Genomic DNA, 25,775 nt, shown 5'->3' with positions numbered 1-25,775 from the left:
TTAAGAGTTTACTATGTGCTGGGGTAGGTACAAGGTTCGAGGCAGTCCATGTCCCACAAGGACATAGTCTTAATTCTCATTTTATCAGTGATGCAACTGAGGCATAGAGAAGTTAAGTAACTTGCCCAAGGTCACACAGCAGACAAGTGGCAGAGCCATGACCAAAACCCAGGTCCTTCTGACTCCCAGGCATACACTCTATCCACTAGGTCAGAATGCTTCTCCACTTGAGCTCCTGCCAACTTCACCCTTGCTTCCAGAGCCCGGTAGTTACTCCTAATGGGATCCTGTGCAGTAACAGACATTCCCATTTGGAAAAGCAAAATGGGGCAGTAGTTGTTGGGATTAATGGATCACTAGTCTCTCTGTGATACCTTAGATCTGTGTCCAAGACAGGGAGCATGTTTTCAAGCTTCAATGCATACCCTCTGAATTGTTGCTTCTCTCCTATAGACAGTTTCCAACCACCTGTAAACACATCTTCTTCCTGGAGGCTGCCGTCCTCATTCCTGTGCTGAAAAATACCTGCTACTAGGAGTCTGTACCCCAAACAATCCACAATTGAAATGGCTCCATTTAAAATTATTTATAGGAATAGAAATAAATGGTTTGCAAAGGAAGGGAAAAAACATTGAAATAGTGCAACAATATGCACACTTGTAATCTTTGTTCTCCTAAAAAATGCATTTGAAGCATTCTGAAATGATAGGTTACTTTTAAATTGAACACATTCACATTTTACACTTTTGAGATTTAATAGGTTCTTCCTCAATGAATTATTTGCTGTCGATTATAAATCCCTAGGGCCAGGAACGTGGTTTTGGAATTTTTTTATATAGAACTGGATGAAATATTCCTGCCCAGGAAATAAGAAAGTGGATGCACAAGAGAAATAGTAATGTTAAAGGACATTTGCTGTGTGAAATGTGCTAGGTGTAGCAATCCAGATAACATTTATTCACACCTTGTTTGCAGTTGTGGCAGGGAAGCCCAGGGTGGAAGATTTCATGGTAACCAACTCTATTTTTTAGCTTTGCAGCCTAGTACAACAGTGTAGTTTTCTCTCTTTGTATAAGCTCATCAGTTTGGACAATGTTCATGTCCCATGTGGGGCTCCCAGTCTCAATCTCCATTTACAGATGAGCCAGCCGAGGCACAGACAAGTGAAGTGATATACCCAAGATCACACAGGAGGCAAGTCTCAAAGCCAGGATTAGAACCCAGGTCCTTCTGACTTCAGGCCCATGCTCTATCCACTAGGTAACTGCTGTTTCTGAAGATTTTCACCTGCCAGATTTTCACCTGCCACATCTTCTCAGTTATAGGAAGGAATTTAGTTGGGAGGAATTTGAGGTATCAACAGCGTGGAGCCTAAAGGAAGTATGTGGAATTCCTCTGTGTGGACTCTCTTCCTTCCCATCAAAAGTAGCAGTGGTACTGACAGCTAACTAGAATCCCACAACCTTGCATCTCAAACCCAAGATATGCAGATACCTTCTGTTGAGTGAGTGGTTTCTACCTTCAGGTACACATTGTTAATGTAATGTTAATGTTAATTCAAGCGCTTAGTACAGTGCTCTGCACACAGTAAGTGCTCAATAAATACGATTGAATGAATAATGTAGTACACGTATCAATATTTGAAGATGATACACTTTTCACTACATGCCTGGGGCTTCTGGATTCCCTCAACTCTTCATTCCTTTGTTTTTTCAATTTTACGCTGGGTTGGTACTTGCCACTTGCAGGAGTGTTTTGAAGAACTTTTTTTGAACAATTGCTTTCCTTTTCTGTGATTGTTTATTTTAACTAGATGTGTAATAGTCACATAGTTCTAAAACACCTGACTCAGGAAACACAGTGTAGGGCTCTTGTGCATAAAACGTCTGCTCAGTCTTTTTATTAAGAGAGCTGAAAAATATAAAGAATGCTTATAGCATAATCAAAACCACACTCAGCCCTAATGCTGTTTAAAATGTAAACAGGATGCTTGGATGTATTACTGAAATAGGAGCAAGGCGAGCAAGATCCAGAAAAAAATCTTTTTGCTGTAGTCTCATTGATCAAACTTAGATTTTTGCTTCCCCTTCTTCTGACAGAAGATACAGGAAAATTGGAGGGGTTTAAGGTAAGAGCAGCAAGGATAATTAAAGGGATAAAAAATAGTATTTAAGAAAAGGTTACAGAAATTTTTCTTTTAGCCTGGACAAAAGAAGCTGACTGTTTTCAAGTACATGAAAGCTTTTTATAAAATGACGCTGATCAGTCTTCCTTCATATTCAGCCACTCATCTATCCATGAGAATTTAGTCACTGATTTATTGGATAGATGATCCATTAAGGTCTCTGTCAGCTTTAAGTTCCTCCATTTGGTCATCATCCAGATTAGACTGATTATGAACAAGGCACCTGAGAAATCAGCTTTAAAAGATACATGCATATGAACTGTATAAACACCAACATTACATTTCTAGCAAAATATCTTCAAATTCAAGAACAGTATCTGTTTTCCAAGAACCTTTCCTTCTTCATCTATGCCACTACGTACCTATTTTGACTGTGCCATTTCACATTATGAGGCAAGAGAAAATCAGCCAGTGCTCGTAAAGAAAGGAGAGAGTCATTCAAGTGTTTTCTGTTTCCCGGTGAAGTATTTTGTGCCTGAATCTTGAATCAGCATCACTTGTTTAATACAATGCCTTCAGCATAATAAGCTCTTAATTACCTGTAATAATAAAGCTGAGCCTGGCGATATGGCAATTCAACTCTAAGGATCACGTCAGGCACTGATTTGATTGGTTTACATTCTGGTTTTAAGTTCACTGAGCTGATACAGAAAGTTAATAAAAAGTTCATGCCCTTTGAGAGGTCATGGCCTCGGGGGAATTGTACCACTTCTCTTCTTTGTGTGTGGTCATTTGAAGTGGGCTGGTATGAGAGAGAAATAGGATGGAGGGTAGAGGAAGGAAGAATTGGAACTCAGCCAAGGAAGTAGGAAGGCATAATGGATCCGAATTCCAACAGTACAGGTTACTTGTAAGAGCCACAAGTTTAATTTGTCAATATCTGTCTAAAGTGGAGATTAACATAGGGCTAGGTCATCCCCAGGCCCCATGGATGCTGAGTTTATGTGCTGAGTTGGACTGGGCCAAAGCAGAACCAGTGGAATTTGGACAACCTCTAGCATCCCTGCACCCAGCGCTTAGAACAGTGCTTTGCACATAGTAAGCACTTAATAAATGCCATCATTATTATTATTATTATCAGTGTTAGGGCCTTCGGGTGGGGGGAGTCACAGTATCTGGGACACTTGTATGAGTAGTGACTTTTATGCATGCATTAGGCAGGACTGGTCATTTTCACTCTTTGTAGGGCTTGAAATGAGAGCCTTTTGGAGAACTTGAAATGCTGAAGGAAGGCAATGCCAAAGACCACAGGAGAGCCAAGCAAGAGGAAAGGAAAACATAGTGGTGGCCGAGAACCTTTTGGGGCATTATTACTCTTTGTCATAAACCCTTGCAGCTGGCGTGAATCTCTTCTGGGTGATTTTTAGTGAGTTCGCAGCTGTGGTATATTACACTCCAATCTAGAGGACCAGGCTGTGTATCTGCAAGTAGTCACTTTTTATCAAAACAAGTGACTCCTATCCTGCTCTGGTATGATTTGTCTATCAGGTTTCATTAAAATTGAAGCATCTGTCCAGTCTTGATATGGCAGATTTGATTCTTCATCGCGATGAAGCTTCATCTGGCAGACATAAGGCCATGATCATTTTGAAAAATCTCCTTGGATTAGATATGCCAAGTTTGTGAAGTCTGAAGAGGTCATAGGACACTCTTTCTCAGTCTCCTAGCTTTCATTTTGTTTCTAAGAAAGAAATAAACATAGAACATGGCCATTTAAAATTCTGTGTCCTGTAGAAGGCAGAGAAGGTTATTTTATATGACAAAAGGAAATGCACTCTCTCTCTCTCTCTCTCTCTCTCTCTCTCTCTCTCTCTCTCTCTTTCTGTTTTAAATAATGCATTGTGTCTCTTGCAAAAGCCAAGCTGGGATTTCGTTTTGAGCAAGAGTGACCTTGTAACTTATATTGTGGTGGTACCTTCACAACTACAGAGGGCAACAAATACAACAGTTCAACAAGGATAATCTTTGTTTACATCATAATGCAGAAAGGATAGTCACACATTGGAAGAGCCACACTTGACCACACTCATAAAATCTCATTATCAGTACCATCATCTTGTGAGTTTCATGTAGAATTCCTTTGAATTGGAAGTTGTTGGTAGTGATGGTGGTATATGTATGTAGTGTCAAGTCATCTACAGACTGTGTGATTGAAAAAAGACACATTCTAGCACCACAGAAGCAGACCATAGAAAACCTTTAATTTCACAGTAGAGTAAACCATTTTGTTTTGAAACTCTACATAGCTATATACACAAGTTTTGCCAAAATGTGTTTTTGCTATGCATTTTGGTTAAAATGTTGTCAATTAAAGAGAGACTTTTTGGGTACATGACACCATTTCAGAAAAAAAACTTGAGTGTATGTGGGTGATGTCAACTTCTGTCAAATGCCAGAATTTTTTTTTTTAATGTGGGGTTTGTGAGACTGTAGCCCCTTCATTTCAGGAGAACTGGGTGATCTTTGTGTCTTCAGGTAAATTTTTTTCATCCACAAAAACAGGAGGGAGAAAAGCAACTGCCTCATTTAGAGGAGATAAAGAGAAAAATGGGGATGGGACAGGGACAAGAAGGAATTTAAATTTTCCCAAGACCGTTGTTTTTCCGTGGTTTGATTAATGTCGGATTCCCAGCCTCTCTCTCATACTGAGTGAAATCCAGTTCAGGTAGTTAAAATGTGACTTTAACCCTGGGTGAAATTTACAAGCCTCATTAATTTTCCTTTATCTTCCTAATCGTTTCCTTTTATTTTTCTAACTATAATTACAAATCAATCATGTGGGACACCACAATTTATGAGCCAGGAGGTGAGAAGAATAACAATTGGGTTTTTGGTTTAGAGAGATTTGATTTATTTGAATGAGCAGAAAGAATTTAGAGAGCAAATCCAGTGTAGGAAAAAAAAAAAAACCCATATATGACAAAAAATATTTCCAGGTGTCAGAAAACTCTCAGGTTGTGGTGATATTACTTTTCAGAACTGGGTACACAGGTCAGCAAGCAGAAGGAGAAAAGGGGGATTCATGAACCTGTGAGGCACGTACTGTATCCAAACAGATTTGCTTGAATCTAGTCCGGCACTTAAGAGTACCTGGCACATCGTAAGCATATAACAAATACCATCACCGCCCCCACACCCCTTGACCCAAAACAGCCCTTGCCTAACTGGCGGGAATGGGTGGGCAGGAAATGTCTGTCTACTTGTACTCTCCCAAATGCTTCGTACATTGCTCTGCACAAAGTAACCCCTCTATAAATATCGATTGATATGTAGAGTAGTTCTTTGATTTTTAAAAATTGCCTTGCCCCCCACCTCATCTCACTTCTCTCCTACTACAACCCAGCCCACACACTTGACTCCTCTAAAATCAACCTACTCACTGAGCATCAATCTCGTCTATCTCGCCACCGACCGCTACCCAAGTCCTGCTTCTGGCCTGGAACACCCTTCCTCTTCATATCCGATAGACAATTACTCTCCCCGCCTTCAAAGCCTTATTGAAGGTACATTTCCTTTAAGAGGCTTTCCCTGACTAAGCCCTCATTTCCTTTTCTCCCACTCCCTTGTGCATCACCCTAATTTACTTCCTTTACTCACCTCCCTCACCCCTCAGCCTCACAGCACTTATGTATGTATCTATAGTTTATATTCAAGTCTGTTTTTCCCTTCAGACTATAAGCTCATTGTGGGCAGGGAATGTGTATGTTATATTGTACTTTCCCACGCACTTAGTACAGTACTCTACAACCAGTAAGCACTCAAATATGATTGATTGATTGATTTGAAGATGACACTATTGCAAATGATAGAACCAGGGAAGTGATTCCTGAAGGTTTTTGGAGCCTTCCCACTTATCATCAGATCCAGTTCTGAGTGTTTAATGAGGTTTTCTTTTTCTAGGACTTGTACAACTTATCTGTGGGATGCTTACAAACAAGGCACACATTATGCCTGCCTAATGATGTAAAGTCATGCTGTCTAGACAAGTCATTACAAAGAGCCATTTCATTACATTTGCTCTTTTATCCAAAGTCCTAAAATCTAACAGCACATGAAGAATCAAGGCAATTTTTATGTATGGGGTCAGATTGAAGCTTCACTGGATTGGGTCTAGTAGAAATCAAGTGATGCTTTCCTCTGTCTTTTCTCATCTCTCCTTACCCTGGGTTACTTGGTACCCTCTACATTACCCCAGGGACACCTGTAGGCCTTTGGTTTCTGGGGTCTTATTCCCTTTCCTATTGTTGCTGTGACTATTGTTTTTCAGTGAAGAGAAATGTTATTGGGATGGATGCAAATAAGGTCTCTGCAAATGAGGGGCAGAAAATAGCAAAATAAGGGAGGGTAGGTTTCTCTTTTGTCCAAAGCCTATATAGAGCCACATGTAAAAAGTAACCACTAATATTTACTTTAATACATCTTATTAAAGAAATATTGGATAATAATAATAATTGTGGTGTTTGCTATGTGCCAGGCACTGTACTAATTTACTAATTACTGGGGTGGATATAAAGCAAGTCAGATTGGACACAGTCCCTGTCCCACATGGGGCTCAGTCTCAATCCCCATTTTACATATGAGGTAACTGAGGCTCAGACAAGTGAAGTGATTTGCCCAAGGTCTCAAAGCAGAAAAGTGGTGGAGGACCCATGATCTTCTGACTCCCAGGCCGGTGCTCAGTGATTGTCTTTGAATTAGGCAAACATTCTTTATGCGTTAAGGAGATACATTTCAATTAAAAATATGTATATTGTGTCTTTGGGAAGTTGATGCATCAATGTACTGTTCCTTTGCTGTTTTGACTTTTGTGGATAAATTAGTCAGATTTAGAAACTTTTTCAAAATGTCTTCAAATGAAATAGATGAAAAGGAAGTAAAATTACCTAACTCATTACAGGGAAATGACTTGCATTTAGAAAAGCCAATCAGTGCTTTAAAGCCAGATTCCACCCTCTTCTTTTCTTTTCCCCAATTTGGTATTTTTTAATTGCAGGTAAATGAAATTTCCCTCCCAGTTCCAGCTTTAATGTCAGTAAGTGTACAGCCCATGAATATGTTATCATTGCCTGCGACTTAATTTGTTAGCAACATGTTCAGTGAAAAGCAGATGTCTGCTGCTCTTAGCTAACAGGTACAGCTTGCGAGAAATGAACCCAAAGTTCTGCATATACTGAATATCAGTGTAATCTTGTTCCTCCTGAATAGCATTCCCATTTTACATTTCAAGCTGAAACTTTTAAAATACTGTAAATTTTCCAGAGTGGATTTGCATAATTTGCCTATCAGAGCAGCAGAAGCCTTGGTTTGTATCGACAATTACTCCTTTTTCATTTGTGCACCCCTGAGGACTGGGCTTTTAGCATGCAATGATATTTTGTTGAACATTTTTTTAAGAATTTTGACATTTAAGTCACATTTTGAATCCAAAATGCCCTATTTTTTCTGAATAAGGGGTTTATAATTGGAGCATAAATGTTTTCTGTGGGTAAGACTATTGAAGTTGTTAATTTTGACTGTATGGTCACACAGTGCTTAAGACCATAGTCAAATCTGCTGATGTCCATATGGATGGGTGTTTTTTGTTTATTGGTCAGAGCTACTTTCCTGCCAAGGTGCTACAAACAACAGTAGTTGATGTCATGATTTTTATAGCATTATTTGTTCCCTGGCATTTTAAGAAGTAAGACTTTATTTTTAGCAAAATAATTTAGTTGGTAGATCTTCCTCCCAACTTGGGTTTTTAACACAGTATATAATATATATCACTTTCCACAGCAATTCAAATTGACTTATGACTTTTTCTTCTAATGAAATGTGAGATGGCAAGTGGTAGACTCAGATGGAAAATGGATTAAGATTTTGTTTGAAGCCAAAGGAAGGGGAGGAAAGGGGGACAAATACAAAAAAAAAAATCTCCTTATGAGATCTAAGATAATTAATTCAATTGATTTGTATTTATGGAGCACATTGTGTGCAGAGTACTGTACTGAGCAGTTGAGATAATACAATACAACAGAGTTGGTAGACATGTTCCAAGCCAACAAGGAGCTAATTGTGTTAAATGCTTACTATATGCCAAGCACTGTACTGAGTGTCTACCACATTGGCTCATAGACCAAGGGATTGTATAAAAACAGTATAAAAATAATCTATCAGTGTCTAATAGGATAGTAATAGAGAAAATGTCATCAGGGAAAATTCATTTAATTCACAATTCTAGGTATTTATTGAGCACTTATTGTCTGCAAGGCACTGTACTAAACACTTGGGAAAGTAAAATATAATAGAGTTGGAAGATGCAATCCCTGCCCACAAGAAGCTTTACAGGCTATAAGAGAAGCCATTGAGAAATGGTGTGTACATGTTTGTAAAGTTTTGGTAGAAACATATTCAGGAAATTAGCAGTCAAGATTATGCATGCTGTCTTCCCATTTAGCTAAGTGAAGAAATCTGCCAGATATACCATGCGGATTTCTGGAAGAGTAATTCTATTATAAGACTCTTAGAACTTTTAGCCCAAGGACACCAGTGTGAGTATAATAGCTCTGTTTACAGTGTAATGATAATTTTACTGAATATAGATGGATAATTGGAACATGAGTGGTTGTGACTGGTTGAAGTCCTTTAGTGAATGAATGAGAGGCAGGAGAATGCTACCCATGAGCCTTCTTCCCATAACTGAAACAGTCCAGCCTATCCATAGGGACCCAGTGGGAAAGATATGTTCTTAGTGGTTGTGCTCTGAGAGTAGTTTCCTAAGGCCCCCAAAAGTCCCCTTTGAATTACAGTATTTCTCTGGCCTTATTTTTCATCAGGAATTTTTTTTAAATAAAATGGCCCTGGCACTGCCAACTTCTGTCTTAGTGCCTTTAGACCAGACCTGGGAGTCTGAATGACTTGGGATTGACTAGAGCAAGGCAGCTCTTAAAATATGGCTTCCCTATACATATCTTTCCTATACTTGATTTTTGCTCACCCCCTAGGCCAGCTTAAAACTGTGGGTAGTGGAGACTGGGGACACTTTTGTCAAAATAAGTTTTTCTTTAGAAATTTACACCTGCAATGCTACCTGTGTTCTCTCCTTCTGGGCAGCAGGGCCACGGTGGACACAGGTGTTTTCTGATAGCAAACATCGATTTTGACAGACTAAAATGGCCCTGCTCTCCTGAACCTCTCCTTTGTTTAGTTACGGTATGTATTAAGCACCGACTAGGTATCAGGCATTGGGCCAAATGGAGTAGGCATAAAACAACTAGATCTGACTAAGTCTCTGTCTCATATGTGGCTCACAATATAAGAGTTAGGGAGAGCAGGTTTGAGCCTTATTTTACGACTGTGGAAACCGAGGCACAGAAAAGTTCATGGGATATGCCTAAAGTCATGAAACAGGTCTTCTGGCTCTTATTCAGTGGCTCCCACTGTCTTTTCAGTCTGCTTTTGAACATCAGCTGAGCACTTATCACTTCCCCATTTGAGATACCAGAACTATGATGTTGTGCTTTCCTACACTAAAAGAGCAGTTTTCCTTCCTAATATAACTTTGTGTAGACTAGAAGTTCAAGAAAGCCCATCACAAAAAGCCATTGGCAAATCCTAGTTGTAATAATGTTCAAGTGCCTATGTGACTTGGAACTGGTGTCCAGAGCCTGAAGAAGTAGTAAATTGGCCTTAGAACTACATTTCCCAGCATCATGTGAGAGTGAGAGTAACCAAGCTGAATAGGGCCTTTCAAATATAGGAGAGGTGCCTTCTTAACTCTCTGCTTGTCTCACCTTTGAGCCTTGGTGAGAGTACAGATGAAGATCATGCCCTTATAATAATAATTAGGGTATTTATTAAGTGTTTACTATGTGTCAGGTTTTTCACTGCCCCTGTCCCATATGGACAGACCTTGGCTTCACAGACTCCGTCCTCTCCTGGTTCTCCTCTTAGCTCTCTGGTCGTTCATTCTCAGTCTCTTTTGCAGGCTCCTCCTCCCCTTCCCATCCCCTTACTGTGGGGGTTCCTCAAGGTTCAGTTCTTGGTCCCCTTCTGTTCTCGATCTACACTCACTTCCTTGGTGACCTCATTTGCTCCCACAGCTTCAACTATCATCTCTACGCTGATGACACCCAAATCTATATCTCTGCCCCTGCTCTCTCCCCCTCTCTCCAGGCTCGCATCTCCTCCTGCCTTCAGGACATCTCCATCTGGATGTCTGCCCACCACCTAAAACTCAACATGTCCAAGACTGAACTCCTTGTCTTCCCACCCAAACCCTGCCCTCTCCCTGACTTTCCTATCACTGTTGACAGCACTACCATCCTTCCCATCTCACAAGCCCGCAAACTTGGTGTCATCCTTGACTCCGCTCTCTCATTCACCCCTCACATCCAAGCCGTCACCAAAACCTGCCGGTCTCAGCTCCGCAACATTGCCAAGATCCGCCCTTTCCTCTCCATCCAAACCGCTACCCTGCTCATTCAAGCTCTCATTCTATTCCGTCTGGACTACTGTATCAGCCTCCTCTCCGATCTCCCATCCTCTGTCTTTCCCCACTTCAATCCATATTTCACGCCGCTGCCCTGATTGTCTTTGTCCAGAAACACTCTGGGCATGTTACTCCCCTCCTCAAAAATCTCCAGTGGCTACCAGTCAACCTACGCATCAGGCAGAAACTCCTCACCCTCGGCTTCAAGGCTCTCCAGCACCTCGCCCCCTCCTACCTCACCTCCCTTCTCTCCTTCTACAGCCCAGCCCACACCCTCCGCTCCTCTGCCTCTAATCTCCTCACTGTGCCTCATTCTCACCTGTCCCACCGTCAACCCCTGGCCCACATCATCCCCCTGGCCTGGAATGCCCTCCTTCCCCACATCCGCCAAGCTAGCTCTCTTCCTCCCTTCAAGGCCCTACTGAGAGCTCCCTCCTCCAGGAGGCCTTCCCAGACTGAGCCCCCTCCTTCCTCTCCCCCTCCTCGCCCTCTCCATCCCCCATTCACCTCCTTCCCTTCCCCACAGCACCTGTATATATGTATATATGTTTGTATGTATTTATTACTCTATTTTACTTGTACATATCTATTCTATTTATTTTATTTTGTTAATATGTTTTGTTTGGTTCTCTGTCTCCCCCTTCTAGACTGTGAGCCCACTATTGGGTAGGGACCATCTCTATATGTTGCCAACTTGTATTTCCCAAGTGCTTAGTACAGTGCTCTGCACACAGTAAGCGCTCAATGAATATGATTGATTGATATGGGGCTAATAGTTTATGAGCCACATGTCATTAGTATTTATTGAGCACTTACCAAGCACTTGGGAGAGTACAATACAGCAGAATTGTCAGTCATATTCCCTGCCCACAACAATCTTACAGTCTAGGTAACATAACCTCTGAACTTTTATCTGGTATTTAAGGAATTTTAATGAGTGTTATAATAGCATATGTTTCATTACTGGAGAAGCAGTGTGGCTTAGTGGAAAGATCACGGGTTTAGGAGTCAGAGGTCATGGGTTCTAATCCTGGCTCTGCCACATGTCTGCTGTGTGACCTTGGGCAAGTCACTTAACTTCTCTGAGCCTGTTACCTCATCTGTAGAATGGGGATTAAGACTGTGAGCCCCATGTGGGACAACCTGATCCCCTTGTATCCCCCCCAGCGTTTAGACAGTGCTTTACACATAATAAGCACTTAACGAATGCCATCATTATTATTATTACTAGAGGCCAGTGAGTCTAGGAGTGTGAGTCAGTTTGGAACTGGTTGAATGTTACCTTTCTGTTTTGGTACATTAAAGGAGAGTCCTGGGAATCTATTCTAAAAGTTTGTGAAATGTATGGAAGTATCCTAAATTTCTCATGTTCCCCTCTCTTGTTAATCCTGTCAGGCCAGCTCTCATGAGATGTTTCCTCGCTCTGGCTATTTCTCATACCCTCCTCATCAGCCATGCCATCTTTTTACTTCTCTTTCCTAACAACCTTATCCCTCATCACTTCCTTTTTCCTTCCTTCCCTCAGCTTTCTTCACCACCTTCAATCTCTTTCCATTGGAACTACCTGTGTTCTCCAATATAGTCAGAATAATTTGGGCTCCAGTGTTGGCATTTACTCCTCACTGACCAACCTTAGTATCTTCTCTTGTTTCCCCTCAAGGGTTGAATAGAAAACGTTCCTCAGTACACCTTCACTTACTATTTGCAGAAGGCTGGACCAGGTCTAAAGAAATATTCAGAAAGATTGGGATATTGACCCTGGCCTCCAGGAATTGACAGTGTATTGGGGAAATAGGGAAATTCATTCTTCATTGTTCCACATCCTCCTCATAGGTTTGGCCTAAAAGCCACTCACTTGTCACCACCATCAATGATCCATTATAAATTTTGCCAAATCACTTAACTTCAGATTTGAAAGAAAATGTTCCTCATCCAGGAAAAAGTATTCCCAGCATTTAATGTATCACATGAAGGAAGACATGTAGTGATATAGTGGTACTCACTATATCAGCCAGTTGTGACTGGGAGGATTTGATTTTTTTCTCTTTGTTAATCCACTGTCTTCCTTTATCTAGAAATTCCCTTTACAGTAATATTCAAGGTAATATTAATGTAATTTTCCAAATCTTGAAAGTAGTCATTAGTCATGAGATGAAGTAATTTCTCATTAGAAATGCTTTAGTATTTTAAAAGCAATTTTTCTCATTATTTTTAAAGAAATATTAATTTTAGTTAAACAGATTTGATTACTTTCTCTGGGTTGTGCACTTTCCATTAAATTTATAGGGTGTCACATGTAATGATTGATTCCATAAGGTCTTTGGAAAGAAAAAATAATGAATATAGATTTCCTTTTTGGTATTTGTAAATTAAAATTATTGCAATGAGTGAAAGAAAAGTTATCATTCTAAGAGTTAATTCAAAGTAAATTATTTTCCTGATAAATGTAAATGATTCTTTTCATTTAGCAAGGGAAGGATGTGTGTTTAGCCCTCTATATTGAATTTCTAGTATTTTTAGTTATGCATGTGCAAAGAGTAACATTTTTTTATCAGTATGCAATTGATTACATGGGAATTTTTTGGTAAAACTTTATCATTTAAAAAAAAAATCACTTGATCTAGGAGCAAGTGGAAAATAAACAGTAAGAATTTAAGGTGAAATACACAAGTTTATGATATTTATGGCATTTCTCTAGCAGGAATGTGACTGGCAGGGCCAAGGGATTGCAGATGGTGGTGTGCAAACCACCAGCTCTGAGTCCTCTGTGCAAACTCATGGGCATGAAATCTCATCTCTGAGGCTCATCTATCATTCCCATTGGAACATGGAAGGCACACAGAGCTGGGAGTCAGGAGACCTGTATTCTAATCCCAATTTTGCCACTAGTGCCACCTTGGCAAATCATGTAGCTTCTCCATGACTCAGTTTCCTCATGTGATCCCCTAGTGGGCCTGAGACTGTATCCTAGACTAAATCTAGGTACTTGATACATAGTCATCACTTAATAAATAACACTGGTGGATGCGCTATTTTGCCTAAATAGGTGAAATGAAGTGAGGAATTGACACCGCCTTTCAGTTAATTCAAGAAAAAGATTGAGGAAATTTTTTTTAAATGAAATTTACTGCCAATCCATCAATCAATTGTATTTATTGAGCGCTTACTGTGTGCAGAGCACTGTACTAAGTGTTTGGGAAGTACAAGTTGGCAACATATAGAGACAGTCCCTACCCAACAGTGGGCTCACAGTCTAGAAGGGGGAGACAGAGAACAAAACCAAACATATTAACAAAATAAAATAAATAGAATAGATATGTACAAGTAAAATAAATAGAGTAATAAATATGTACAAGCATATATACATATATACAGGTGCTGTGGGGAAGGGAAGGAGGTGAATGGGGGATGGAGAGGGCGAGGAGGGGGAGAGGAAGGAGGGGGCTCAGTCTGGGAAGGCCTCCTGGAGGAGGTGAGCTCTCAGTAGGGCCTTGAAGGGAGGAAGAGAGCTAGCTTGGCGGATGTTGGGAGGGAGGGCATTCCAGGCCAGGGGGATGACGTGGGCCAGGGGTCCACAGCGGGACAGGCGAGAATGAGGCACGGTGAGGCGATTAGTGGCAGAGGAGCGGAGGGTGCAAGCTGGGCTGTAGAAGGAGAGAAGGGAGGTGAGGTAGGAGGGGGCGAGGTGCTGGAGAGCCTTGAAGCCGAGGGTGAGGAGTTTCTGCCTGATGCGTAGGTTGATTGGTAGCCACTGGAGATTTTTGAGGAGGGGAGTAACATGCCCAGAGTGTTTCTGGACAAAGACAATCCGGGCAGTGGCGTGAAGTATGGATTGAAGTGGGAAGAGACACGAGGATGGGAGATCAGAGAGGAGGCTGATGCAGTAGTCCAGATGGGATAGGATGAGAGCTTGAATGAGAAGGGTAGTGGTTTGGATGGAGAGGAAAGGGCGGATCTTGGCAATGTTGCAGAGCTGAGACCAGCAGGTTTTGGTGATGGCTTGGATGTGAGGGGTGAATGAGAGAGCGGAGTCAAGGATGGCACCAAGGTTGCGGGCTTGTGAGACGGGAATGTGTAGGCCAAAGCAGTTGGAATTAAATCTTTTTTTGTGGTATTTGCTAAGCACTTATGAGTAGGCACTGAACTAAGCACTGGAATAGATACAAGCTAATTAGGTAGGACACAGTCCATGTCCCTCATGAAGCTCACAGTCAATCCCCATTTTACAGATGAGGTAATGGGGTCACAGAGAAGTGAAGTGATTTATCCAAGGTTACGCAGCAGGCAAGTGGTGGACCTTGGATTAGAACCCAGATCCCTCTGACTCCCAGGTCTGTGCTCTATTCACTAGGCCATGATACTTCTTTAAAATATTTAAACCATCTGTAACGAGTAGGTGTATGAATATAATATGTACAGTGCTCTGCTCACAGTAAGCGCTCATTAAATACGATTGATTGAATAGGATTAATTCATTCTTTTTAAAACTGATGCTACTGGCAGTGATATAATAATACTAATGATCGTATTTGTTATTTGCTTACTATGTGCCAAGCACTGTTCAAAGCGCTGGGATAGATACAAAGTAATCAGGTTATCCCACATGAGGAGTGGGGCTCACAATCTTAATCCCCATTTTACAGATGAAGGAACTGAGGCACAGAGAAGTTAAGTGACTTAACAGCAGACAAGTGGCGGAGCAGGGATTAGAGCCCATGACCTCTGACTCCCAAGCCCCTACTCTTTCCACTAAGCCATGCGGCTTCTCAGTGTGGATATCCTATCCACATGGAAGTACTGCATGTCTGGCACTATGTCACACATCTCGTGTACATAAAGATAGTTCCTTGCTATTGTGCTGATTCACTGCTTCTCTAAGGGCCTATGTGTCTTTCTGCAGTATCTGTTCAAGGAGAGCAGTCCCCTCCTGATTGCTGCCCAGAAGGCTGGTCTGTCTACCCTACATCCTGTTTTTGAGACTGTTTAAAATTTGCCTTTCCTCCCTGTCTGAGGGTTCCCCTCTAAATTCACCGAATATTAGCTCCTTGAGTATTCTTACATCATCCCTTCTCCTGGATCCTTCTAATGAAGCTTCATTTAGATAAGCATGGCCTCAAAGCTGCTGAACTGGACTCGCTATCAGTAATGACCTTTCCCTGCCATTAGATCATGTGGGCTTATAGATGATGCTGGTGGATGTTTTAAGAATAATCTCACAGCCATATAAAAATCACTATATAGACATTAATAGGCAACACTAAATGTTATAGACTTTCAACTTTATGTGAAACTTATAGTTGTGTTTTGTCACAAAAATGGCTATCTCCCTATGGCCATATTATATGCCTTCACTCTGAACCATATTGTTCAAATAATAATAATAATATTGCTCTTAATAGTAATAATCACTTCACCTTTGACTATGAGCCCCATGTGGGAGAGGAACTGTCCAACTTCATAAACTTCACCCCAGCACTTAAAACAGTCCTTGATACATAGTAGGCACTTAACAAATATAATTTAAAAATGGTAATAATAATAATAGTGATTGTGGTATTTAAGGGCTTACTATATGCTAAAACACTGTACTGAGTGCTCATGTAGATACAGAATAATCAAATTGGACAAGCTCTGTCCCACGTGGGGCTCAGTCACAAATAGGATGGAGAACAGCTACTGAACCCCCATTTTTCACATGAAGAAACTGAGACACAAGGAAGTTGTCACTTGCCCAAGGTCACATAGCCGGCAGGCAGTGGTGGAGATGGGATTAGAATTAAATCCCCCTGACATTCAGGCCTATGCTTTTCCCACTGGGCCACACTGCTTCTCATTGTACAAATTGTTTTGTGCTGTAGTTGTCACAGGAAAACGAGTTCTCATGCAGTGTCACAGTCCTTTTATCCTTTATAGATACCAGATCAGATTAACAACATGCTTAACAGTGTGGAAAAGGTTGGTAAGATTTTTGGGGAGCATACAACAAGGCCATGGGAATTGCTGCAGAAATCATCAGTGTCTTTCATTACCAAAAAACAAAAAAAAGCAAAAAAACTAGTATACTTTTGTATACATATAAGATATCTTGGTAGTGGGAGAATTAATTATGAGCTGAATGAAAATATACTATATCCTAACAGTGGCAAACTAGTGTAGGTATTAAGTGGACCTTTCATCTGTTGGAAATCAAATATTTGTTACCTGGGCTATGTTGTAATATTTCCAAGTTACATGTCCCCTAGAAAATTTGGAAAATGACAAAGGTACATCAACTTCCTTCAGATTTGTGGAAGAATAACTCAGAAAAGGCATAGAATGATAATCTCTTCTTAATTCTAGTATGGGTAAAACAATAACTTTAAGCAGAGGAGTGTTAGAGAGCTCTATTTTAAATTCCTTTAAATATTTGAAAATGACATCAAAATATAATGTCTTCCGTCATGTGATACATTAAATGCTGTGAATACTTTTTCCTGGATGAGGAACATTTTTTTTCAAATATGAAGTTAAGTGATTTGGCAGAATTTATAATGGATCATTGATGATGATGACAATGATTGCCATACCAAGTCAGGGGGAGTACTACACAATATAAATAACTTGCTTAAATGTTTAGAAGAAGTTTAGAAGACTTTCCTGGACTATGTTATGGCTGAATGAACACGCACTTTTAGATGTACCTTAACTGACTTATTTTATTCAACTGATACATATTGACTAACAGGGTCATGATTTTTCAGTATTTCAAAAATAAAATAATTTTGAGTTGGGCTTAAAGGTTGGCCAACTATTCCCTTCTTTATGATTTTACAGAGTTGGCACACTTAATCCTTCATCTGCACTCTGTATTAAACCAAAGTCTTTGGCCAAGTGTGGTAGAGAAGGAAGAAAGAAAATTAAATCACCTTTTTAGTCACATGTAGGCACTTCTCTTTTGCCCTAGTTTGTCCTAATTTGATAGACTGTTCTTCCATTGTTTCCCTAGAGAGAATTTTGCCATTTAATGTCTCAATGTGAATACATTTTTCTTGAAGTTAGTCCAAGTTTATTCCTTTTCTACAATTTGTATGCCATTTGTATGTGGCAAATAATTTCTGTGTGCCCCGATTATATTATTCAAATACTTATAGACTAGTGTCTTGTTTCTTCTTGGTTTATATTTAGACTGTGAATATTTAGAACTTTAGAAGCAGCATGACCTAGTGGATGGAGCACAAGCTTGGGGGTCAGAAGGACCTAGGTTCTAATGCTGACTCTACACTTGTCTGCTGTGTGACCTTGGGCAAGTCACTTCACTTCTTTGTGCCTCAGTTACCTCATCTGTTAAAATGGGTATTAAGATTTGAGCCCTATGTGGACAGGGATTTGTATCTACCCCAGGGCTTAGGACAGTCCCTGACACATATGATGTGCTTAACAAATGCCATTTAAAAACCAAAAAAAGCTTTTATTCTATCTCCATTTTAAAATGTGTTACAGAAAATTTAAGTTGTTTCTCTGACTACTGTCTATGCCACAATTATTCTGTAGGATACCAGAGTTTTTTTCTCTTGAGATATATACAGAAAACCCAAAATTGTTCTGTTCCGAGAAAGCTTCAGTAATGTAAACTCAGAATAACTTTTGATGTCATATTGCTTGAAACTTAAGCTACCTGATTTTCCATATGAGTGGTAATGGTATTTATTCAGCACCCACAGGATGCAGTGCATAGTACTAAGCACTTGGGTAAATTCAACAGAAGTACAAGACATGTTTCCTTCTTACAAGGAGCTTACACTCCAATGAGAGAGACAGGCAGGAAGATAACTTCTCTGGCCAAGTGGACTTCACTTACTTTTGAAATCTGTGACTCTGTGAGCCCCTGGAGGAACAAATATTGTGTCTAATTCCCAAATTATATAGTCTTTCCCAGCCCTTAGTGCAGTGTGCTGCACTCAGTAACTCTCAAATGCTATTATCTCTTGCTGTTTTTCTGGGAATAATTTTTTGCAGCTTTTCAATACAGCATTTGTTTTGGTACACCAAAGGCATCAAAACTGTCAAATGTCAAGTATCTGGAGAATGAAGGTCTACCCAAAGATCTCAGGGGCAATATTATAACCATCTTGTTGGAACAGGAAATTCAACTTTTGACTGCAAATTCCTTGTGGGCAGGGAACGTGTCTACCAACTCTGTTGTATGGTACTCTTCCAAGTGCCCAGTACAGTGCTCGGTGCTCAATAAATATCTTTGATTGATTCAACCAAAATTTCTAACCCAAGCAGTAAATAGGCCTATCTCTGTGATAATGATTGCTTGGCAGTCATCGTAACAGTGAATGTGGTTAGGCAACCTCTTCATTACAAATAACTTAGAGATCTACTTGAAGCAAAACAGTTACTGCACTTCTTGCAGGACCTCATGAACCAGGCAGCAGGAGTTTTACAGAAACCAGCACCCCATCATAGAAGCTCAACCCAGAGTCAGAAGGACCTGGGTTCTAGTCCCAGCTCTACTACTTGTCTGTTGTTTGACCTTGGGCAAGTCACTTAACTTCTCTTGAGACCATGAGCCCCATGTGGGACATGGACTGTGTCCAACCTAATTACCTTGTTTCTACACCAGCACTTAGAACAGTGCCTGGCACATAGTAAGTGCTTAATAAATACTCTAAAAAAAAAGATAAACAACAGGCATGACTGATGATGGGGTTTGACCTGATGGAGTGTGACAGTGTAATAAGCTCACGACTGGAAGTCAGTAGGCCCAGGTTCTAGTTCTACTTCTGCCACCGGCTTGCTGTGTGTCCTTGGACAAGTTGCATAGTTGCTTTGTCTGGTCCTCTATAAAATGAGGATTTTTAAAAAATTTGAATTTTATGTGACAAGAGACTGTGTTTTATCTGATAACCTTGTACCTACCCAGGGCTTAGCACACAGTAAGCATTTTAAAAATTTCATAATTGTTTTTATTATTATTATGCAGTATAATATTGAAGGCTATGTAAGTTTCCAGAAGATCAAGAACATCACTGCATTACTAGACATTATATGGCTCCATACTTGTCACATTTCAATGTTTCGACATTTCAGTATTTTCAATGCGACCTCCCATCTTTCAAAGACATGGTACTTGTTCCAACTATTGAAGAAGACACCACAGCAGTCAGAGCCATGGAAACTAACAAAAGCACCATGACCCGAAGGCCTACTGACCATAAAGCCTTTGGGGGAAGTTAGACTTTTTTTAAAAAACAAAACAAAAAAACAAATATCACCCACAAACTGGAGATTTGAAGGATTTCAATCTTTCTGACAGGCAGTGGTAATAATAATTGTGATATTTAAGTTCTTACTGTGTGCCAAACACTGTTCTAAGTACTGGAGTAGATAAAAGGTAATTAGGTTGGACACAGTCTATTACCCACCTGGGGCTCACCATCTTAATCCTCATTTTGCAGGTGAAGGAACTGAGGCACAGAGAAATTAAGTGATTTGCCAAAGGTCACAGAGCAGACAAGTGGTAGAGCCGGGATTAAAAACCATGTCCTCTGACTCCCGAGCCTGTGCTCTTGCCACTAAGCCTTGCAGTACTGACTAGAACAAAGAACTAGAATACCTTAGGTTTAAATAATGATAACTACCAGGAAAGTAATTTGAGTTTCTGAAGGTGAATTGTAAGCTGTACCAGCTAGTGAGAGACCCAAGGCCTTCTCTGAAGTGGGGGGGACATTTGGAAAGGAAGGTGTTGGGTTTTTTTTCTTTTTTTAAATGCTACTAGAAAAAGATCACACTTGCCATTACAGGGTAAAGAATGACTTCACTGGAAATGGAGGGTACTAGAGAAGAAAATTCCCTCTTTATATGGCATTTATAAATCACTCACTTTGGGTCAAACACTGTTCTAAGTTCTGGTATAGGTACAAGTTAATTAGGTCAGGCACAGTTCCTGTTCTGCTTAGGGCTCACAGTTTAGAAAGAAGGGAGAACAGGTATTGAATCCTCATTTTTCAGTTGAGGAGACTGAGGTACTGAGAATAAGTGACTTTCCCAAGGTCACACAGCAAGCAATTGGCAGAGCTGGGAATTGAACCCAGGTCCTCTGACTCCCAGGCCCATTTCCTTTCCAGTAGGCCAAACTCCTCTTACATCCATGTTTTCAAAGAACACATTTCCCCACTGCATTTGCCCTCCTTTCTGTGTCACCTGTACACTTGAGTCTGTACCCCATACACCCTACAGCACTTATCCATATACTCTGTTGCAAAGTTAGTAGAATTAACAAATGTTAATTCTATTTGTTCTGACTATTTTGATGCCTGTCTACAAGTTTGGTTTTGTTTTCTGTCTCCCCCTTCTAGACTGTGAGCCCGTTGTTGGGTAGGGACCGTCTCTATATGTTGCTGACTTGTACTTCCCAAGCGCTTAGTACAGTGCTCTGCACACAGTAAGCACTCAATAAATACAATTGAATTGAAAATCCCCTATCTGTAATTTATTTTAATGCCAATCTCCCCTATTAGATTGTAAGGTCCTTGAAAATAGGAATAATGTATTTCAATTCTATTATATTGTACTCTCCCAAGCCCTTGCTACAGTGGTCTACACACAATAAGCATTCAATAGCTAAGATTGATAGATAACTGCATTTAGAGAATAGTACTTCCTTTTATAGCTTCCTTTTAGAAAACCAGGTTGCTTTAAGAGATTACAATAGTTAAGCAAAATGTTAGTTTGCAAACAAGTAATTATATCTTTCCCCTATCTGAAATTGTATGTAGTTTAGGATAGTTGTGAAATGCAAAGTTGTACTTATCACTGAAGTTGAACATAACATTACTCTGTTTTGCTGTGAATCATGTTTACACTGAAATGAATCTTTGAAAATAGGGAGTGGCTCTAGAAACTAATATATTTTCTTATTTCAAACTCAAGACATCTTTTGTTCTTTTATTTTCAACAGAGATCTGGAAACCGATAGATTTGTCTGGAGCTTGATATACGGACTGTCTGGACAATTTTCTGTTTCTTGGTAAGTAATGCTCCATTGCACTTTTTGCAAGATTGTTACTGATTCATTTTTGTATTACTATTTTGTGGACAACTGATTAAGGAACTTGCAAAATGGATGAATATTTTAAAGGATGAAGAATAACCAAATCTATTATTAGATTGTCCTTTTTAGGAAAAATTTAAACATTAGTGAGAAATACCATTACTGTACCTTGCACATTTCTATAATGGCCAGACATTCTAGGACACCTGAATAAGGAAACTATTTTTAGAATGTAAAATTAAGGAAATAAATGTATTTTTCTTAGGAATAATAGAGTAAACCATTGATGAAATATTTTCAAACTACTGGGGATAAATAGGGAATGGTGTAGAGTGCCATATTAACTCTACACTATTCCCTACTTTATCCCAAGTAGTAAAATTTTAAGTGAACATTTTACTGTGACTTACAGTTTAGGGTTTGGGATGACTCTGATTCATGGAAAGCAAAAAGGAGCCAGGATTTCCCCATTGTATTTATGCTCTGAACTTGTGGGTATCTGATTAGCAGTGAATGGGATGGGGGAGAAATGCAGTAGAGGAATAGTTTGCACTGGAGGTTTAGTTGCTTTGCTTTGCTTTCCATGCTACTTGCTACCTTTCAATATAGGCGAGCTGTTGCAAACAGAAAATAACTAGTTTTAACAGAGATTTTTATGTGAAGTTCTCATCCATCCTAGATAGGGCACGATATGTAGAATATACTCCCAAGCGCTTAGTACAGTGCTCTGCACACAGTAAGCGCTCAATAAGTACGATTGAATGAATGAAAGAATTTGAGTCCTAGTTTTGTTCTCCTATCCCAAAAGTTTTGGAAGGATGCCTAAAATCTCTCTCATTTGGTTGGGTGTGGAAGGAGACCTGATGTTAGCAGTGAAACAGCATGTAAATTCTGTCTTGCCTCCTCCTTCCCACATTTCTCTTCTTCTGTTTTCCCAAGCCCTCTCTTCTCTCTGCCATCCCTGCTGCCTATGCACTGTTTCTGGATATTTCTGGTTCAGGAGAACACTAACTTCTGCAGTGTACCAGAAACTGGCTTGAAGCAGGTTTTTGAGGTTGCAGTAGAAACAGCAGCCACAGGAAGTGTTGGAAAATGGGAGGGTGGGGCAAGTTCCTCACTGTCCTACGAAGGCAGCCTCTGGGAAGGGTCAAGTGCTTCTGCGCATGTGTGGCTTCTCTCCTATCTTCTTTCTTTCCCCTCTTTCTTTCTTTTCTCACCTCTTAAGGCCCTACATTCTTCGCCACTCACCATACACTTCTGCAGTGACATTACAGCTGATAACAGACAACTGTGAGAAGTGAAGGACATTGGGGATGCCTCTTGAAACCAAATTTTCATTAGTCCTGTAGAGAGGAGGAGGGATTTGGCTTAGCAAGCATAATTTTTATTTTCTCGCTGAGAAATTGGGTCAATTCTATTTGGATGATTATTCTGATATTCAGCACTTCAGATCTTCAAAGCAGGGAGCATTTCAAATTAGAACTACACAAAGACATACCATTTTGATATTTTAAACCCCTGCAGATTCTAGACCTTTGCTCAGCACCAAACCATCCAATAAGTGTCCAGTTATCTCTAGTTTGCCATCTCTATAGTCATTATAGCTCACCGGAAACAGAGTTGGATAAATGATGAGAGCACTTTGGATCTTTGTTTCCAATTCACCAACCTTGATATACCGCTCTTCAATGAAGCATCGCACAGAGGACATAGCAGGCTTATCCTCATGACTCTTCAGATTATGTATTGTTCCACATACACACAACACCAATAAGCAGTGGGTTTTGACATGCAATTTGACCTATAAAGTGGCCCAGAAGAGGAGAAGAAGCATGGTCTAGTGAAAAGGGCATGGACCTGAGAGTCAGAGGAGCTGTATTTTAATCCCAGCTCTGCCATTCGTTTGCTGTTTGATGTTGTGCAAGTCGTTTAACTTTGTCCCTCAGTTACCTAATCTGTAAAGTGGGGATTAAGACTGTGAGCCCCATGTGGGATGGGGACTGTGTCCAATCTAATTATCTTGTGTCTACCCCAGGGCTTAGCCTGGCACCTAGTAAGCACTAAACCAAAAAAAAAAAGTGTTGTGTTCCCAGCAGCAGTCAGTAAATTTGAGTCCCACTGTTTTTTGTCTTGGAGAGTGTCAGGATTTCAAATATCTGTTCTTCGCCTTACTTAGACTGTGAGCCCTATGTGGTATAGGGCATATGCCTGATGTGATTATCTTTTATCTTCTTCAATTTGGCAAGTAGTAAGAAATTAACAAATATCATTATTACTGTTACAATTAATTTTACACAACATAATTTCATTGTGGCAATTGTAGCCAAAGGGAAGGATTAGGGAGTAGAATTGTCCTTTGGTTCAAAGCTGATGCTGCCATATGACTGCAGCCATGAGAGTGACATTGAGAGCATCTCTTGCACATCTAGTCCAGGAAAATAATGATGGTATTTGTTAAGCACTTACTATGTACCAGGCACTGTAGTAAGTACTGGGGTGGATACAAGCAAATCAGGTTACAAGTCGGGATGCTCAAATACAGTTGGGCATCTTTTCAGGCTCCTTGCCATTTGTCTCAGAGACCAGTGCTTAAGTAGGTATGACCTACATTGTGTTGGCAATAAAAATTAGGTCAAGACTGACTTCAAGCATTTTTATTATTATTTTTAAGCACTTACTATGTGCCTGTATTGTTCTGATAACAAATCAATTTTTGTAAGTGGTAATTGTTAAGCGCTTACTATGTGCCAGGGACAGTATTAAGCCCTGGGTTAGATACAAACTAATCAGGTTGGACACAGTCCATGTCCCACTTGAGGCTCACAGCCAATTCCCATTTTACAGATGAGGTAACTGAGGCACAGAGAAGTTAAGTGACTTACCCAACGTAACAGAGCAGACAGGTGGTAGAACCCAGGTTAGAACACAGATCCCTCTGACTCCCAGGCCCATGCTCTATCCAATTCAAAACTTCCTCTGCAGCTAAAAATTAGATCTGATTTTTGATCCACCTAAGGCCATTCAAACACCCAGGGTATCACCAAACACCAGTCAATCAATAGTATTTGAGTGCTTACTTTGTACAGAGCACAATAGACAGACACAACCTGTCTCCAAGGAGCTTACAATTTATCAGGGGAGACAAACACTAAAATTACAGAGAGAAGAGAGCAGCCACATTTAAAGGTCTGCTCATAAGTGTTGTTGAGGGAGGGAGAAGGAGGTGAGTAAGTGCTTGGGGATAAGACTCAGGTGTATAGGTTGCAGAATGGGGAAGGAAATACCATGGGGAGATGCGAGATCATTCATGGAAGCCTTCCTTGAGAACGTGTGATTATAATAGGGCTTGGAATATGGAGAGAGTGGTGGCCTGATACACATAAAGGGGAAAGCAGGTTGGAGGGAGGGTGTGAGCAAGGGGTCAACTGTGAGAGACATGAGAGTGAGGCAGAATAAGTAGGGTTGGCATTAGAGGAGCAAAATATGTGGCCTGGATTGTAATGGGAGAAGAGTGAAGATAAGAAATGGGGAGAGAGCTGATTGAGTGCCTTAAAGCTCTTGTTCTAAAACAGAAGACTATCAGGAGTTTAAATCAGTAAGTGGTATTTATTGAGTGCTTACTGAGTGCAGAACTCTATACTAAGCAGTTGGGAAAGTAAAGTGCGATAGAGTTGGTAGACGTGATCCCTGCCCACAAGGAGCTTAAAATGGGCAGGAATAGAGCCACTTTTTTCTCTTCAGTGATAAAATGACCAGTATTCTGGACTGCCCCCTTGCATAGGACTTTCATTTAGTGGAGGATCAGCAGGACATATATTTGCATTGTTTTTCCAGTTTGTGTAGCTGTGATTCATTTTCAGAGATGACAAATAGTGCTCATAGTTTGTGTTGAACCATCCCCACTCTCTGACCCAACCCCACTGTGACCAGCTGTGGGCACTGGGAAACAGCTGATTGATGTTAGGGATACAGTCTGAAGCTGGGGAACAGCATCCACGCAGGAATTGTGTCTGCCACTTTTGTTGTATTTTACTCTCCCAAGCTTTTAGTACAGTGCTCTCTCTGCATGCAGTAGGTGCTCA

General features: G+C 40.4%; 1 protein-coding gene across 2 annotated transcripts in view; it reads left to right on the top strand.

Moving 5' to 3' along the window:
• SHANK2 (SH3 and multiple ankyrin repeat domains 2) overlaps positions 1 to 25,775 on the top strand; it is a 734,882-nt gene that overhangs the window by 40,976 nt on the left and 668,131 nt on the right. For both annotated transcript variants that reach the window (XM_038764461.1, XM_038764460.1), the window contains exon 4: positions 21,601 to 21,669. The gene's annotated coding sequence lies outside the window, so the exon portion shown is untranslated. The remainder of the gene's footprint in view (positions 1 to 21,600; positions 21,670 to 25,775) is intronic.

This window comes from Tachyglossus aculeatus, chromosome 22 (genome assembly GCF_015852505.1).
Source record: "Tachyglossus aculeatus isolate mTacAcu1 chromosome 22, mTacAcu1.pri, whole genome shotgun sequence".
Taxonomy (NCBI): Eukaryota; Metazoa; Chordata; class Mammalia; order Monotremata; family Tachyglossidae; genus Tachyglossus; species Tachyglossus aculeatus.
This window is presented reverse-complemented; position numbering and strand designations above follow the sequence as displayed.